The sequence below is a fragment of the Taudactylus pleione genome, unplaced genomic scaffold, assembly GCF_031769625.1.
Source record: "Taudactylus pleione unplaced genomic scaffold, aTauple2 ptg001137l, whole genome shotgun sequence".
NCBI classification, from domain to species: Eukaryota; Metazoa; Chordata; class Amphibia; order Anura; family Myobatrachidae; genus Taudactylus; species Taudactylus pleione.
In genome coordinates this window covers 2,448,712-2,468,829 of record NW_028285538.1, presented here as the reverse complement: position 1 = coordinate 2,468,829, position 20,118 = coordinate 2,448,712, and positions in this window count along the sequence as shown.

Sequence of the window (20,118 nt, the reverse complement as noted above, 5' to 3'; positions counted from 1 at the left end):
CTCAAACTGGCAGTGTCTGAACTGACTTCACGTGTGGCAAGTTCGAAGGGCTGGAGAACCTTGCACAACACGGAAATCATTCTCCACTGCGCTTGAGTCAGGTGCATACCCCCTCCTTTGCCTATGTCATAGGTGGATGTATAGGCTTGTATGGCCTTTTGCTGCTCCTCCATCCTCTGAAGCATATAGAGGGTTGAGTTCCACCGCGTCACAACCTCTTGCTTCAGGTGATGGCGGGGCAGGTTCAAGAGTGTTTGCTGGCGCTCCAGTCTTCGGCACGCAGTCGCTGAATGGCAAAAGTGGCCAGAAATTTTTTGGGCCACCCAAAGCGTCTCCTGCACGCCCCTGTCGCTTTTCAGAAAATTCTGCACCACCAAGTTTATTGTGTGAGCAAAACATGGGACGTGCTGGAATTTGCCCAGATGTAATGCCCGCACAATATTGGTGGCGTTGTCAGATATCACAAATCCCCAGGAGAGTCTAAGTGGGGTAAGCCACTGGGCGATGATTTCCCTCAGTTTCTCTAAGAGGTTGTCGGCGGTGTGCCTCTTACTGAAACCGGTGATACACAGCATAGCCTGCCTTGTAACGAGCTGGCGTTTCTGAGATGCTGCTACTGGTGACGCTGCTGCTGTTGCTGCGTAAGGTGATACATCTACCCAGTGGGCTGTCACAGTCATATAGTCCTTAGTCTGCCCTGTTCCACTTGTCCACATGTCCGTGGTTAAGTGGACATTGTGTACAACGGCATTTTTCAGGACACTGAGGACACTTTTTCTGACGTTTCTGTACAGTCTCGGTATCGCCTGCCTAGTGAAGTGGAATCTAGACGGGATTTGGAACCGGGGACACACTACCTCCATCAATTGTCTAAATCCCACTGCACTAATGGCGGATACCGGACGCACGTCTAACACCAACATAGCAGTCAAGGCCTCAGTTATACGTTTTGCTTCAGGATGACTGCTGTCGTACTTCATCCTCCTCGCTAAGGACTGTTGGAGGGTCAATTGTTTAGTAAAAGTAGTGGTGTTCCTACTTCCTCTCTGGGATGATGAACGACTCCCAGCAGCAGCAACAGCAGCAGCGGCAGCAGTAGGCGTAGCAATGCAGGATCCTCCAGAGGAATCCCGGATAGGAGAGTCAGTCATGCCAGTGACATGGCCTGCAGGACTACTTCCGATCCTGACTAAGGAGGAAATTGACGAGGAGGGAGTTGACGGTGTGGTTTGCAGGCGCTTGGATACAACAGGACAACGGGATTTAGGTGTCCCTGGACTGCTTACGGTCTTAGCCAAAGTTTCTGAACTTGACAGTAACTTTTTATGAACGCGCTGCAGGTGCCGTATAAGGGAGGATGTTCCTAGGTGGTTGACGTCCCTACCCCTACTTATTTCACCTTTACATATGGTACATATGGCAAGACAGTTGTTGTCCGGATTTGGATAGAAATATTGCCAGACCAAAGAGGTGGAATGTTTGGTCTTCTGCCCAGGCATGACCGTGATGGGCTTTTTCATCCCACGGACAACAACTGTCTCCCCCGGAGCCTGATTTAAACAAACCACATCACCATCAGAATCCTCCTCGCCAACTTCCTCCTCAGCGCCAGCTACACCAGTATCCTCATCCTGTTGTACTTCAACAGTGACATCTTCAATTTGCATATCAGCAAGTGGACTGTGGGTGCTCCTTTCAGCACTTGCAGGGGGCGTGCAAATGGTGGAAAGAGCCACCTCTTCCCGTCCAGTGCTGGGAAGGTCAGGCATCGCAACCACCACCACACTTGGACTCTCCTTGGGGATTTGTGATATCTTCTTAGAAAGCACAGTTCTTCGCTGTGCTTTTGCCAGCTTAACTCTTTTGATTTTTTTAGTGGGAGGAGGGCTTCCATCGTCATGTGAAGCTGAACCACTAGTCATGAACATACTAGGGATCGACCTTAGCCGTTCCTTGCCACTCTGTGTCGTAAATGGCATATTGGCAAGTTTACGTTTCTCTTCAGCTGATTTAAATGTCTTTTTCAAGGTCATTTTCCTGAACTTTGCCATTTGGGATTGTATGTGCCCTCTACTATGACATTGGGCATCGGCCTTGGCAGACGACGTTGATGGCATGTTATCGTCTATGTCATGACTAGTGGCAGCAGCTTTAGCACTAGGAGGAAGTGGTTCTTGATCTTTCTCTATTTTATTTTTATCGGAGAAAGTTTGGTCCTCCATTTATGTTATATCGATTTGATATATACGTGCGGCTAAACACAGAAAATAATTTTTTTTTTGGTTTGGACTGGAGTGTACTTTGTGGGTTACAGCACCCTTTAACGGTCAAGCCAGCCGGCCCTTTACTTATGACACAGGCGCATGCTTGGCACTACTTTGTTGATGCACGTGCGGCTACTGCGCACACAATTCACAAACACAGAAAATAATTTTTTTTTTGGTTTGGACTGGAGTGTACTTTCGGGGGTTACAGCACCCTTAACGGTCAAGCCAGCCGGCCCTTTACTTATGACACAGGTGCACGCTTGGCACTACTTTGTTGATGCACGTGCGGCTACTGCGCACACAATTCACAAACACAGAAAATAATTTTTTTTTTGGTTTGGACTGGAGTGTACTTTCGGGGGTTACAGCACCCTTAACGGTCAAGCCAGCCGGCCCTTTACTTATGACACAGGTGCACGCTTGGCACTACTTTGTTGATGCACGTGCGGCTACTGCGCACACAATTCACAAACACAGAAAATATTTTTTTTTTTGGTTTGGACTGGAGTGTACTTTCGGGGGTTACAGCACCCTTAACGGTCAAGCCAGCCGGCCCTTTACTTATGACACAGGCGCACGCTTGGCACTACTTTGTTGATGCATGTGCGGCTACTGCGCACACAATTCACAAACACAGAAAATAATTTTTTTTTGGTTTGGACTGGAGTGTACTTTCGGGGGTTACAGCACCCTTTAACGGTCAAGCCAGCCGGCCCTTTACTTATGACACAGGCGCACGCTTGGCACTACTTTGTTGATGCACGTGCGGCTACTGCGCACACAATTCACAAACACAGAAAATAATTTTTTTTTGGTTTGGACTGGAGTGTACTTTCGGGGGTTACAGCACCCTTTAACGGTCAAGCCAGCCGGCCCTTTACTTATGACACAGGCGCACGCTTGGCACTACTTTGTTGATGCACGTGCGGCTACTGCGCACACAATTCACAAACACAGAAAATAATTTTTTTTTTGGTTTGGACTGGAGTGTACTTTCGGGGGTTACAGCACCCTTAACGGTCAAGCCAGCCGGCCCTTTACTTATGACACAGGCGCACGCTTGGCACTACTTTGTTGATGCACGTGCGGCTACTGCGCACACAATTCACAAACACAGAAAATAATTTTTTTTTTGGTTTGGACTGGAGTGTACTTTCGGGGGTTACAGCACCCTTAACGGTCAAGCCAGCCGGCCCTTTACTTATGACACAGGCGCACGCTTGGCACTACTTTGTTGATGCACGTGCGGCTACTGCGCACACAATTCACAAACACAGAAAATAATTTTTTTTTTGGTTTGGACTGGAGTGTACTTTCGGGGGTTACAGCACCCTTAACGGTCAAGCCAGCCGGCCCTTTACTTATGACACAGGCGCACGCTTGGCACTACTTTGTTGATGCACGTGCGGCTACTGCGCACACAATTCACAAACACAGAAAATAATTTTTTTTTTGGTTTGGACTGGAGTGTACTTTCGGGGGTTACAGCACCCTTAACGGTGAAGCCAGCCGGCCCTTTACTTATGACACAGGTGCACGCTTGGCACTACTTTGTTGATGCACGTGCGGCTACTGCGCACACAATTCACAAACACAGAAAATAATTTTTTTTTTGGTTTGGACTGGAGTGTACTTTCGGGGGTTACAGCACCCTTAACGGTCAAGCCAGCCGGCCCTTTACTTATGACACAGGCGCACGCTTGGCACTACTTTGTTGATGCACGTGCGGCTACTGCGCACACAATTCACAAACACAGAAAATAATTTTTTTTTTGGTTTGCACTGGAGTGTACTTTCGGGGGTTACAGCACCCTTAACGGTCAAGCCAGCCGGCCCTTTACTTATGACACAGGCGCACGCTTGGCACTACTTTGTTGATGCACGTGCGGCTACTGCGCACACAATTCACAAACACAGAAAATAATTTTTTTTTGGTTTGGACTGGAGTGTACTTTCGGGGGTTACAGCACCCTTTAATGGTCAAGCCAGCCGGCCCTTTACTTATGACACAGGCGCACGCTTGGCACTACTTTGTTGATGCACGTGCGGCTACTGCGCACACAATTCACAAACACAGAAAATAATTTTTTTTTGGTTTGGACTGGAGTGTACTTTCGGGGGTTACAGCACCCTTTAACGGTCAAGCCAGCCGGCCCTTTACTTATGACACAGGCGCACGCTTGGCACTACTTTGTTGATGCACGTGCGGCTACTGCGCACACAATTCACAAACACAGAAAAAAATTTTTTTTTTGGTTTGGACTGGAGTGTACTTTGGGGGTTACAGCACCCTTTAACGGTCAAGCCAGCCGGCCCTTTACTTATGACACAGGCGCACGCTTGGCACTACTTTGTTGATGCACGTGCGGCTACTGCGCACACAATTCACAAACACAGAAAATAATTTTTTTTTTGGTTTGGACTGGAGTGTACTTTGGGGGTTACAGCACCCTTTAACGGTCAAGCCAGCCGGCCCTTTACTTATGACACAGGCGCACGCTTGGCACTACTTTGTTGATGCACGTGCGGCTACTGCGCACACAATTCACAAAAACAGAAAATAATTTTTTTTTTGGTTTTGACTGGAGTGTACTTTCGGGGGTTACAGCACCCTTAACGGTCAAGCCAGCCGGCCCTTTACTTATGACACAGGTGCACGCTTGGCACTACTTTGTTGATGCACGTGCGGCTACTGCGCACACAATTCACAAACACAGAAAATAATTTTTTTTTTGGTTTGGACTGGAGTGTACTTTCGGGGGTTACAGCACCCTTAACGGTCAAGCCAGCCGGCCCTTTACTTATGACACAGGCGCACGCTTGGCACTACTTTGTTGATGCACGTGCGGCTACTGCGCACACAATTCACAAACACAGAAAATAATTTTTTTTTTGGTTTGGACTGGAGTGTACTTTTGGGGGTTACAGCACCCTTAACGGTCAAGCCAGCCGGCCCTTTACTTATGACACAGGCGCACGCTTGGCACTACTTTGTTGATGCACGTGCGGCTACTGCGCACACAATTCACAAACACAGAAATTAATTTTTTTTTTGGTTTGGACTGGAGTGTACTTTCGGGGGTTACAGCACCCTTAACGGTCAAGCCAGCCGGCCCTTTACTTATGACACAGGCGCACGCTTGGCACTACTTTGTTGATGCACGTGCGGCTACTGCGCACACAATTCACAAACACAGAAAATAATTTTTTTTTTGGTTTGGACTGGAGTGTACTTTCGGGGGTTACAGCACCCTTAACGGTCAAGCCAGCCGGCCCTTTACTTATGACACAGGCGCACGCTTGGCACTACTTTGTTGATGCACGTGCGGCTACTGCGCACACAATTCACAAACACAGAAAATAATTTTTTTTTTGGTTTGGACTGGAGTGTACTTTTGGGGGTTACAGCACCCTTAACGGTCAAGCCAGCCGGCCCTTTACTTATGACACAGGCGCACGCTTGGCACTACTTTGTTGATGCACGTGCGGCTACTGCGCACACAATTCACAAACACAGAAAATATATTATTTTTTTAGCACTTGGGGGGAGCACCCCTGATGGACAGAGCACCCCCTGGACAACACTGCAGCACTCCTTTAGGACTGGGACACTGCACAGGACTTTGGAGTGGACACAGCCCCTATGGAGAACTGACTGAACAACACAGTCCAGCCAGCCCCTATGGACTTTGAAGTAGTGGACACAGCCCCTATTAACAACAGCAGCACAGCACAACACAGCCAGCCCCTATGGACTTTGAAGTAGTGGACAACAGCAGCACTACACTACACTACACTACACAGCCCTAACTCCCACCCTCCCTCTTCACTGTCCACAGCCGAGTGAGAAAATGGCGCCGACGTGGGTACCTTATATAGGATCCAAAACCCGCGAGACTCGGAAGGCGGGATGATGACGTTTTGCCTCGATTTCAGATCCGAGTCAGGCGGGAAAAGTCGAGCCTGATTCGGATCGGACTCGGATCGGGGGGGCTCGGGGGGGTTCGGATTTCAGAAATCCGAACCCGCTCACCCCTAATATATATATATATATATATATATATATATAAACAATCACTAGTGTCGCTGCGGTGCCACATCAATGCCCTATTGCCTAAGGATTAATATAGTGTCCAGAGAGAAGTGCACTCACTAGTCTTGAAGTAAATAATGTCTTATTTTAATGCAATAAGATCAAACACAGTCAGCCATTTACGTTTTGATCCACACACGGATCTTTGTGAAAATACTTGTCAGTATCTTGACAAAGATGGCTGACTGTGTTTGATCTTATTGCATTAAAAAGAAGACATATTTACTTCAAGACTAGTGAGTGCACTTATTTCTGGACACTATGGGCCAAATGTAATAGGTAGTCTGTTTTGGTAAATGGCGAGTTTGGTGCTAAACTCGCAATTTTTCACAACTCTCCAATGTAATAGGGTGTCTGTTCACTAAAACTCGCATTTTTCAGAGTTACTAAAACTCTCCATTCTCAAACTCGCATCCAGATGTTTTCACATTGAAAACAATCAACTCGCCCAATGTAATAGAGTGTCTGTTTCAGACTCGCAAAAAAAAGATTACCAAAAGTCCCCAAATAATAGACCTGCTTCAGGCTAACGAGTACATCCTGAGCAGGTCAGATTAACACAGAAACATGCACATATCCATGAGATATGTACATGTTTCTGTGTGTACTTCTGTAAAATGTGTTTAAATAAAAAAAAAATGACGTGCACCCCCTCCCCAAAAGCATAACCAGCCCCGGGCTTTATAAAGCCTGTTCTGGTTCTAAAAATACAGGGGCCAAAATGCGTAGGGGGCCCCTGTATATTAAGAACCAGCACAGGGCTTTGTTGAGCTGGTCCTGGTTCTGGAAAATCAGGGGACAAAACGAGTAGGGGTCCCCTGAAAATTCCTGAACCAGCACCGAACTCTTTCTAGCAGGGGGATAATGCCACAGCCAGGGAAAACCTTTCACCGGTTTCCCGCGACATTGTATCATTGATGTAAACCACAAGATTAACATCAATTAATCTTGCGGTTACTATGTAGCGGCTCTCACCATAGACGGGCTATGGGGATTTCTCACCATAGACGTCTAAGGGAGACAGAGGCTGGCCGCATTCAGCTAATCAGGGAGCTGCTCCGACGGAGATGCTCCCTGATTGGCTGGCGGCGCCTGCACTGACGGGGCACACGTGTGCCCCGGTCATTTACGCGGAGCAAAGGTATGTGTACACACATACCTTTGCTCAGTCCGGCATGGATCGGGTTTTTTTCGGTTTTTTATTTTAACCCCTGGATTGCCTACTTGGAGAAGAGGACGTGATCTACGCATAGGAGAGGTGAGTATGGATTTTTTTTTTCAGGTACACCCCTATGGATTACTTCGGATACTAGGTGAGTATGTGTGAGTGTGAGTGTGTGTGAGTGTGCATGTATGTTTTATTAAAATTATACTTTCACGGTGTAAGTTTGTTTATTTACGTATTTCTTTAGTTGTGGAACTACAAGTGCCAGCGGGCCCGTAATGCCCCGCATGCTGGTATTTGTGGTTCTACAAATAAAGACAATATGGTAAATTTAATTTTACACTTTCACTTTACACTATCAACCCGGCACCCACCGCCCTAGGGTGCCGGGGATAGCCCCGGGCTATCAGTCTAGGCCTGGGGTGCCCTGGAGAGGGGTACCCCTTTATTGGGGGGGTACCCAACTCCCCAGGGATCCCCGGCCTGGACTGACTAGCAGTCAGGGATAATGCTTTGGCCGGGGAAACCGGTGAAAGGTTTTTCCTGGCTGTGGCATTATCCCCCTGCTAGAAAGAGTTCGGTGCTGGTTCAGGAATTTTCAGGGGACCCCTACTCGTTTTGTCCCCTGATTTTCCAGAACCAGGACCAGCTCAACAAAGCCCTGTGCTGGTTCTTAATATACAGGGGCCCCCTACGCATTTTGGCCCCTGTATTTTTAGAACCAGAACAGGCTTTATAAAGCCCGGGGCTGGTTATGCTTTTGGGGAGGGGGTGCACGTTTTTTTTTTTTAACACACACAGAAGCCATCACGGATCTCACTGATCTGTGATGGCTTCTCTAAAACTCGCACCTTTTAATGCTACTCGCATTAAAAGGTGTCAGTTTACATTGTCCTAAACTCGCCTGCACTCGCAAATGCAGTAGCCTCGAGCTGAAAAGTTCGCAGGCTATTGAATTTGCGAGTTTCAGTACAAACTCGCACTTTTTAAAAGTGCGAGAAAGTGCAAGTTTGTACTGTTACTAAAACTGACTACCTATTACATTTGGCCCTATATATATATATATATATATATATATATATATATAAATCACAGGGGCTCTGCACTCACCATAATAGCTAATAATAATAATAAACAGTGGGATTTTGGTTCATGAATTGATCAATGCATTTAAGCTTGCAGCCCCCGTCACGGGGCCCCACTTTACTGCAAGTCCCTACTCTATTGCTCAGAATTATAACATGGACATAGCCATCACATTAGTGTTAAACTCAGGGTATGCTATCAAGGTTTAAAGCTCACAGCAACTTTGCTTTTAAATGTGAGACAGTCACCAAGCACACCTGTTGCAAATATATACATACATAGGTGTGCATTAAACCGATCTGTGGGTTGCTTTCAGCTGTCAACTCGATCAAGGGATGAATGGACGAGGCTTCAGATGACAGGGGACATAACTGTGGATGGGACCCCTAGCACGAACTGGGAGCGGAGCTTCGGTCGGTATGGGGATGGAGCTTCTTGACATGTGGGGTGGATCTTAGGATTGGCAAGGAGAGAATACTTGCATAGCCCAGGGGCGGAGCTTCAGACGGCTGGTGGCGGGCTTCAGATGACGGAGCTTCGGATGGCTGATGTGAGGAGGGTAGAGGGGGTGAATGGCTGGGGCTTCCGATCCTTCCACTGTCTGCAGTGCAGACAGTGTTGACAAGGATTTTTTTTCTATTCCCTGTCAAAATTGCCTGCACTGCAGTGGATCCTGTGGGCCTATTTTCACGGTGGGCCTGGAGCTTTAGCTCCACCCACCCCACTAGTAATCCGTTCCTGATCTTTGACTATGTACCCATTGGTTCACAATTAGATGCCTCAAGTATCCATGGTGGAGAAATCTGGGAGTGACCAAGGTCATTACAGACATCATCTGGTACCAAATCTATGCTGTATTACACAGCAATGGACTAGGAAAGATAATACCCCTTTGAACACATGGTTTTTATGCATGATTTTAAAAGAAAAGTCATTCTGATTACATAAAAGATAACCACATCATGGGGAATGTCAGAGGGACGCAAGCTACAAACCTTCTAAAGTGAAATCCAAACCTCGTTACAGTGGTCCTTGGTCAATATCACCTCTGATCAACCAACCCTAACCTTATTTGTCAATAGAGAATACACTAAATCTATTCCTTTACTGTGCCAGTCCTAGATCCTGGTGTTGTAAGGTGCACCTTCACCTCTTCTCTTCATACTCTGTGAATTCCTGAAATTATTGCCCATTGTTCCATGGGGAATTTCATGGGAACAGTTTTGGCTCAGCAACACTGGATCCCCACAATACCCCTGGAGCACTAGACCCTCGATGGTTGAAGCCTTGCCTCTTGGCTGGCTGGACTTGCAGGAAGCAGGAGTTGCCAGGATAGTAAAACTGAAACATTGCATTTTGATGACAGGGAGCTTCAGAACAATGGTAAGGGATAGCAAGGACAACAGCAAAGAGATCAGAAACAGGAATAAGGGATAAGCAAGCAGGAACCGAAGAATCAGAGACAGGAACCAGGAGACCGTGTACTTCTGGATTAAGGCCAGGAAGTATAATAATCTGGCAGTGATTGTCTGCCAGAAGTTATTACAGGGAATCAGCAACAACTGAAAAAGAATATTAACATTGAGCATGCTCAGGGTGATTGACTGATTTTTGTTTCGCTAAGCACACCTTCATTTTCTAAAAATTACAGCAAAAGTCACAAGGAAAACAATGTAGAAGAAACTGTTTTAAAATGTTATTTTCAGTATAAACATTTAAAAATAAAATGGACAAATACATCTGTGATCCAGTAATTTGTAAAACAATTAATGAAAATAGAACTGTCTGTACAATATTGAAATTCATCCCATAAACTAGGGGCAGGGGCGTATTTATAATGGGTGCAGGGTGTGCGGGGGGCACATGGGCCCCTGGGTCCAGGGGGCCATTTTCCTATCATTTGCGCATGAGCAGTACAGGAAAAATGGCCACCGTGGCCATTTTCCCGGTGACCTGCACATGCGCTATAGACTCCGGGCACACTCTAGTGCCCAGAGTCTATAAGTGCGGTGCTGGCCACGCACCGCTCAGTGCGCAGCTAGCCGCCAGATAGAGGGGAGGAGGCCCATGATGGAGACTGCACACGGGCCCCCTCCTCTCTAGAAATGCCCCTGAGGTGTATCTCATAATAATTTTGAGGAAACCGAAATTGCTTCTCCAGCCCCTCCACAGGCCCCCAATCTAATTTTCTGAGTGCCCATGGGAGCCAGCAAATGTGCAGTGAAGCGCTGTTCGATCTTAAGTTCTTGAAAGCTCAAATAGGGCATCACTGTACATACGCCACACCCCGCACATGCTCATAACAGCTGTGTTTATTAAAATTCAAAGTATGAAGGTAAAATAAGTCATTTTGTATTCCAAAAAAGAATGTTTCAGACTAGTGATTTGCAGTCTCATGCAGCTCAGTGTGCAGATGCGTCGTGCCGCCCTACTGTTTTCCATCACCTAGCACAGCTATCATCATTAGTATTAGCACTTACAGTTACATTGTGCTGGATACAAGAGACCCGGCATTCGCATGATTCAAAATAGGACGCAAGTCTGGCTAAGCATCCTGACACTCTCATGACACTCCCCCAGGATGATCAGATGACATCCAGAAACACCTATTTCAGGTATGGAGAGAAGCGGGTGAGATACGTCCGACTCAGAATTGCACAAAGGTACATACAGTATATTTGCTATGGTGCATGCATAGTTTTCTAACATTTACTAGATGCGGCCAGGGCCGGATTAAGGCCCACATGGGCCTGGAGCTGAAAATGTTCAAGGGCCTATACTGAGAAGGGGAAGAGCTGTGATCGGTGCTGTGTGGGTGTGGTCAAAGTCACCTTGTTGTTTACACCCCCTACACTATGAGACACAATGTCTCCCTAACTATATAGAAATAGAAAAAAAAAAAATTTTTGAGGGGGAAAACTATAAAAAAATATTTAAATACTTAAAATGTATGACCACTTAGGCAGCTGCTAATCATGCTGTCATGTTGATGGGCCTATTTTTATGTGAAGGCCTGGAGCTGTAGCTCCATCCGCCCCATTGTTAATCTGGCCCTGGATGCGGCTGTATTGAGATCTGCCTGCAAAATAGAATCAGGCCCAAAGAGTGCAAGACTACACGACTACGATATTGTATATACAATGGATAATATCATTCCATGCTGATGAGGATAATGATTATTATTATTATTATTATTTAGTGCATTGTTTATCAATATTGCAAGTTTGAATTCGCTTGTAAACATAGATTGCCGGGATTTTTATGAAATAGGCTAACTAAAAGGAGGGATAACAACCGCTGTGACCATTAAAACCTTCCTTAGCGTATTGTCGTGTGAAACTTAATAAAACGCCTGTACTGTATGATCCATGGGAAACACTGATGCTTAAAATATGAAATAGACCCGTTTTAATTTCTCAGATTTCAGCATGGCTGCTGTAGCTGTGTAAGTGGCTCATTAAAGCTGCTAATTTGCCTATAATTATTACCAAGGCTTTTTGAAATGATTCCCCGCCATCAGTGCTACTTGTAATTATTTTCTGACATTAAGCCAATGGTTCTCATTGACAAAATCGCTGTAGCCGTGAAAATAGTTAAAAGTTCTCTTTTTCATCTACAGGGAGAAATATATTCTGTTCTACAGTGGATCATCAGTGTATAGAATACAAAGTGTGACTTGTTTACAAAGAGCTTAGGATAGAGTAATATAAGTGTCCAGCAGTTTCCTGCAGAGTGACAAACTTTGAAAAACCAAAGTGCCAGTTAAGTACGATTTCTACAAACAAGTGCTCTTATCAAGTTTCATTAAATGTAAAAGGTTCTCTAAGGTCACTCAATATTATTGATTTAAGAGCTCTGTACTTGTTGAGCCTACATTTTTTCTCAATAACTCTGAATTAAAATGAGCTTAATTTTCATGTTGTTAAAATAAAAAAGCAGTGGGTGCCTCCCACCATTGTGCCATTGTAAACAGCTAAAAGGGACACTCATATGTATAGATAGTGCCCCCGATTATAATATGCCACACAGCAGTGTCCCAAATTCATAATATACTATGTAGAAATGTCCCAACTAATATGCCACACAGCAGAGCACAAAATCATAATGTACCTCATAACACTGCCCCAATTTATAATATGCCACAGATCTGTAACACAAATTCAAAATGTGCCACACAACTGTATCCCTACTTCATAATTACGCTACACAGCAATGCCTCCAATACATAAAACATGCCACACATTTGTGCCCCCGATACATAATATGACTCACAGCTGTGCTAAAAAATTTATTGTATGCCACATAGTCGTTAATTATGATACACAATGCCCCAGTACATATGCCACATATATGCCCCAAATTCTTTGTCATAAAGCTGTGCCCACAATACATTATGCCACACATCCATGCCCCAATACATATTTATGCCATACATCTGTGCCCCAATATATGTCAGCACCCACTATGCCTCCTTCCCCCACACACACACTCATCCTGCAAAGACTCATTAAAACACACTATCCCTGCCAGGACTTGTTAAGCCACACACAAACCCTGTCTGTACTCATTAACACACACACACAAGCCCAATGCACACTCACTCACCCATTAATCTTTTCACCTCAGCAAAAAGTCAAAACTTACCTTACCAGGCTACATTTAGCATTAGCAACAGGTCCTCATATTGTCTAGGGAGGCTGAGTTTCTTATGTGAGTGACAGGCTGGCACCCGGAGAAAAGGAGAGGATTGGAGAGGGAAGGGTGGCAACCATTGCTGCTGACTCTACCACACTGACCGATGTGAATAAAGTGCCATCCTTCAGTTTGTTTTTGTGGACTCTAGTGGCTGGCACCCTTAGACAACTGCCTAAAATTGCCTAATAGTAGCACTGGCCCTGGATAGCTAGATAGATAGATAGATAGATAGATAGATAGATAGATTGATAGATAATTGGCTATAGATATCTAAATAAATATGAAATACTATGCAGACTTTAAGAATTTGCTTTTAAAGCTAATTTGATATCTTTTGGAACATTCCTCTGATTTCCAATATGTTGGAGACATGTTCCTATTCTTATATATAGCATGGGCTGGAGAGTTACTCTGAAATTATAATGCACCACCAAATGCTCAACAGGAATTCTTCACTATGTTGACTTCACAAAGCCGGTTCTGGGATCCCAACAGCTGAAATGCTGCTCAGAGCATTTCACCTATGACTACTTAGAGCCAGGCCTGGCGACAGGGGGGGAAGGGGAATAGCTGTAGTGGGCCTCAAGGTTCAGGGGGACCCCGGAGGGGCCCACATATAATTATAACTCTAACCTCTGCCTGCACTGCTGTAATGATCAGCAGGGTGCAGGCATGTATGGGGTCCGTCTGGAGAGATGCTGTGGCTTGGACATCCTTCACCGTTGGTGGCCAGTGCAATAAAGTTTTTTGTTTGGGGAGAGACAGAAGGAAGCTGGAGAGGCACTGGGGGCTGGATAGACAAAAGAGAGCTGGAGAGACACTGGGGGCTGGGGAGACAGGAGGCTGAAGAGAACTGGAGGAAGTGGCTGGAGATTATCCACAACTGGCAGCATTAGAATGAAATAGCTCGGGGCAGTAAAGAAACATTACAGATACAAATGGTACCAAATTAGTTAAACAACCAGCAACAATACGGCAACATCTAACAAGGTCCAAGGGTCCTTGCTGCCCTTGCAAGGACCTTGAGGCCCAAATGGTGGAGATGTAGACACCCCCAGAGATGGAGAGACTCTAGATAGATAAATAGATGTAGAAACCCCCCAGTGAGTGAGACATTGTAGATAGACAGATAGATGTAGAAACCCCCCAGAGAGTGAGAGACTGTAGACAGATAGAGAGATGCAGAAACCCCCAGAGAGTGAGACATGGTAGATAGATATATAGATAGATAGATAGATAGATAGATAGATAGATAGATAGATAGATAGATAGATAGATAGATAGATAGATAGATGTAGAAACTCCCCAGAGAGTGAGAGACTGTAGACAGATAGAGAGATGCAGAAACCCCCAGAGAGTGAGACATGATAGATAGATAGATAGATAGATAGATAGATAGATAGATAGATAGATAGATAGATAGATAGATAGATAGATAGATAGATGTAAAAAAGCATGAGAGACTGTAGATAGATAGACAGACAGACAGACAGACAGACAGATAGATAGATAGATAGATAGATAGATAGATAGATAGATATAGAAACCCCCAAAGATAGAGAGAGAGACTGTAGATAGATCACATACAAAACCAAAACTTACTCACTTCCTCTGTATGATCCCACCTATTGATCCTCCTGAGTGGGATCTCTGGAATCCCCCTGAGTCAGGTCTCTACCACACGCTGCGTGCTCCCGCCTCTGAGCTACATGCCATCCCTCAGTCAGCTAAGCTTTCAGTTTGTGGTCAGTACTGCAGGGCTGACTTGTGGCAGCACAAATGGAGATGGGAGCATCTAGTGGCACCCAGAAGTACTGCACTCAGCAGTGACACTGATAGAAGCTCTCTATTCTGTGCCCGGTAGGCTCATAAGAGCCATACTCTGGTTGGAGTTGTAGACAGAGTGTCTGACAGCCAGTAATGATCAGGAGGTTTATTTTGGGTCCTCAGAAACCACCCCTTCCATACATGCACTACTGTAAAGCATATTCTGAGGTCAATATTAAGTACTTCAACCCATTGGCTTATGATTATATCAATAAAAAACCCTTATTTTGATAAAACACATTTAAAAAACTCCATTGATTTAGTTGAAAACTTCACTTATTAAAAAAAAATAGCTTCAGGACCCCTCCGGGGTTAGAGGCCCTGTGTCACAATCGCGGGATTTAGAGACTGTGTTCCCGGACTGGGCCTTGGACCTGTACTACATGGTGCAGACGCTCGCTGGAGGAGACTTGGCTTAATAAAGTTCCTCCGCATGAGAGGGTGCTGCAACTGATAAGGAGTTTGAGAATTGCAGAAGTAGCGTGGTAGCTTGGAAGCCACTTGGAACAACTGGATAGCCTTGAGAGGACGTTAGGAACTGGGAAGCTTAGTGGAGTGGCTGGATAGCCGTGGGTAGACAATGGTAGCTGGGTGGCTACGTGGAGTGGCTGGACAGCTGTGGGTAGATGTTGGTAGCTGGGCGGCTACGTGGAGTGGCTGGATAACCGTGGGTAGACATTGGTAGCTGGGTGGCTACGTGGAGCAGCTGGATAGCCATGGGTAGACGTTGGTAGCTGGGTGGCTACGTGGAGCGGCTGGATAGCCGTGGGTAGACGTTGGTAGCTGGGTGGCTACGTGGAGCGGCTGGATAGCCGTGGGTAGATGTTGGTAGCTGGGTGGCTACGTGGAGCGGCTGGATAGCCGTGGGAAGACATTGGTAGCTGGGTGGCTACGTGGAGCAGCTGGATAGCCGTGGGTAGACGTTGGTAGCTGGGTGGCTACGTGGAGCGGCTGGATAGCCGTGGGTAGACGTTGGTAGCTGGGTGGCTATGTGGAGTGGCTGGATAGCCATGGGTAGACGTTGGTAGCTGGGTGGCTACGTGGAGCGGCTGGATAGCCGTTGGTAGACGTTGGTAGCTGGGTGGCTACGTGGAGTGGCTGGATAGCCGTGGGTAGACATTGGTAGCTGGGTGGCTACGTGGAGCGGCTGGATAGCCGTGGGTAGACGTTGGTAGCTGGGTGGCTATGTGGAGCGGCGGAATAGCCGTGGGTAGACATTGGTAGCCTGGTGGCTACGTGGAGTGGCTGGATAGCCAAAAGGTGAACACTGAACTAGATAGGAGAAAACACCTTTGGAGCACAGTGGGGAGGCTCACTTAGAAAAACTAGGAAACTAGTTGCACTGGCAACTTGTGTCAGCATTGGGGATCATTTTATAGTGGACACTGAGAGCTGACAGGCTGAGAAAGAAGGAGAAGACTCCTCATTGGTGGTAGTGGAGTCACATGGGCAATCCAAGATGGCCGCGCCCATGGACCGGAGGACAGCGCTTCTTGGAAGTAGCCAGCGGAGACCAGCGATCAGCAGGAGCCGGCGTGGAAGCAGCACAGCAGCGGGGCCCTCCAGAGGACAACAGCGGAGACTGCCCTGAGAGAGGAGGAAGCAGCGTATGGCGGGGGAGCCGGAAGACAGCACGGGTCAGCACCCACAAAGGTAAGCGACGGGGTCTGATTCTGGGGTCTCCAGAGGGGTGTGTGACAGTACCCCCTTCTTCATGAGTGGCCACCGGACACTTCCTTGGTTTATGAGGAAATTTCATATGGAACGCTTTGACCAGATGGGGCGCATGGACATCGGAGGCATTTATCCAGATTCGTTCTTCCGGACCATAATTTTTCCAGTCGATGAGGTATTGAAGACGGTAGTATCGACAACGGGAATCTAAGATTTTGTCAACTTCGAACTCCTCTCCTTGCTGTGTTTGAACACTAGAAGCTTTGGGAAGGACCTTCTGAAATCGGTTTAAGACCAGTGGTTTTAGAAGAGAAATATGGAAAGAACTTGGAATGCGAAGAAATGGAGGAAGTTTTAGCTCGTAAGCCACAGGATTCAAGACTTTGACCATTGGGAATGGACCAATGTATTGCGGGGCAAATTTCATTGAGGGTACTCGGAGTCTTAGGTTTCGGGTTTAGAGCCAGACCATATCCCCAGGTTGGAAATTGGGAACTGCTCGCCTTTGGCGGTCAGCAAATCTCTTGTACCGGGCTGAGGTTTTAGTCAGAGAGGAACAAACCTTTTCCCAGATGTTGGAGAACCGTTGAAGAGACATCTTGGCCGCAGGCACATCTAATGTTGGAAGAAAAGGGAAATCTGGCACTCGAGGATGATGACCAAAAACTGTAAAAAATGTAGTTGAGTTGGTGGCCGTGTGATAATGATTATTGTGAGCAAATTCGGCCCAAGGAAGAAGTTCAATCCAGTCATCTTTGGAGGAAGAGACAAAAGTGTGCAGGAACTGCTCCAGGTCTTGATTGACCCTTTCGGTATGATCATTGGTCTGGGGATGATAAGCGGTAGAAAATTTGAGTTTTATTTGAAGGGCTGAGCAGAGTGACTTCTAGAACTTTGCTTCGAACTGTACTCCCCTGTCGGAGATGATCTCTTGAGGAAGGCCGTGGAGCTTGAAGATCTCTTTTAGAAAACTCTGGGTGAGTAGAGGTGCAGACGGAAGCCCAGTAAGAGGTACAAAATTAGCCATTTTAGAAAAGCGATCCACGATAACCAAAATGGTGTTGTGGCCCCGAGATGGAGGAAGATCAGAGATGAAATCCATGGAGAGGTGAGTCCATGGCTTAAATGGAATTGCAAGAGGCTGGAGTTGACCATGTGGAACCCGCCAAGGTATTTTGTGTTGGGCACATTTGATGCATGATGACAAATAAGACCTGACGTCCTTTTTCATCGAAGGCCACCAATAGGACCGCTGAATGAATTCAAGGGTTTTATCCATACCCAAGTGACCAGAGAACCCGGAAGCATGGGCCCAATGCAGCAACCTCTTGCGGAGTTCTGGAGTGACGAAAGTCTTCCCAACCGGGGGTATAGAAGATAATTTGGTAGAGGCGAAGAAAGCTGGACTCAGGATTGGTTGGGGCTGTTCCATGGGTAGATCAGGGTCGCTCGTCATGGAACGGGAGAGTGCATCGGCTTTGAGGTTTTGTGAGCCGGGGCAATAGGAGAGTTTGAAGTTAAATCTGGAGAAAAATATTGCCCATCGGGCTTGACGAGGGTTCAAGCAATTTGCAGATTTAAGATAAAGCAGGTTCTTGTGATCTGTAAAAATGGTAATGGGGTAATGAGCTCATTCTAGAAGATATCGCCATTCTTCGAGGCCTAGTTTCATGGCGAGTAACTCTTGATCTCCGATGGTGTAGTTCTTTTCTGCAGGCAAAAACTTCCGGGAAAAGAAACCACAGGGAAGAAGTTTTTCATCTTCAAACCGCTGGGAGAGCACAGCACCGACACCTTCAGAGGATGCGTCCACCTCCAGGAAAAATGGCCGGGTGGAATCCAGTTACTTTAAGATAGGAGCGGAGATGAAGGCTTGCTTAAGAAGTTGGAATGCCAAGGTAGCTTTGACGGGCCATTTAGTTGGATCTGCTCCCTTACGGGTGAGGGCTGTACCAGTGTAGAAAAACCTTTCACAAACTTGCGATAATAGTTGGCAAATCCTAGGAACCTTTGTATGGATTTTAAGGAAGAAGGAAGAGACCAATCAAGAATGGCTTGTAGTTTTGAAGAAACCATTTGAAGGCCTGTTCCGGAGACGATGTACCCCAGGAATGGTACACTTGAGACTTCAAAGAGACACTTCTCTAATTTGCAAAAAAGTTGATTGGACCGCAACCTCAGAAGAACTTCTTTCACCTGGTCTCGATGAGTTTGGAGGTCTTGAGAAAAAATCAAAATGTCATCCAAGTAAACGACCACACACTTGTACAAAAGATCCCGGAAGATTTCGTTGATGAAGAGCTGGAAAACGGCCGGTGCATTACAGAGGCCGAAGGACATAGTGAGATATTCATAGTGCCCATCCCTGGTGTTGAAGGCCATTTTCCATTCATCACCTGGACGGATACGAATTAAATTATAGGCTCCTCTTAGGTCGAGTTTGGTAAAAATTGTGGCTCCCTTGACTCTATCGAATAACTCTGTTATGAGAGGAAGAGGGTAGCGATTCTTAATAGTTATTTCATTAAGACCCCAGTAGTCAATACACGGGCGCAGCCCACTGTCTTTCTCTTTTACGAAGAAAAATCCAGCCCCGGCTGGAGACGTGGAAGGTCGAATGAAACCTTTACTTAAGTTTTCCTTAATGTACTCCAACATGGATTGAGTCTCAGGGAGAGATAGAGGGTAGGTTCGGCCTCTAGGAGGATTCTTCCCGGGAATCAGATCAATGGGACAGTCCCAATCACGATGGGGAGGTAATAGATCTGCGCTGTTTGCTAAAGACGTCCAAAAACCCTTCATAAACATTTGGCAGGTCTGTATAATCCTGTACGATGGAAGATCGGACAGGTACTACCCGCTGAAGGCAGCCTTTTAAACAATTGGAACCCCAGGAGGTTATTTGCATGGTGGTCCAATCAATTTGTGGTGAATGTCTCTGTAGCCAGGGTAATCCGAGGACTAAAGAATGAGAGGCTTTGGGAATCACTAGGAAGGACAGTTGTTCGGATAGGAGCCCCCCAATGGTAAGTCTAAGTGGTGTTGTACGATGGGTGATGGTTCCACTAGAAATGCGACTACCGTTGATGGCGGTTAAAGTGATGACTCGAGGCAATGCTTCTATAGGGATTTGATGTTTCTGGGCAAAGTCCGTAGTGACAAAGTTCTCTGCCGCTCCAGAATCCAGGAGAGCTAATACAGCTTTGGAACCTCGAGGAAGCTTTAAATGAGCCTGGATGGTGGAATCAGACTTCCTATGTGATTCAATGGCAACTCCTAACTTAACCTCTCTATCATAAGTTAGGAGGAGG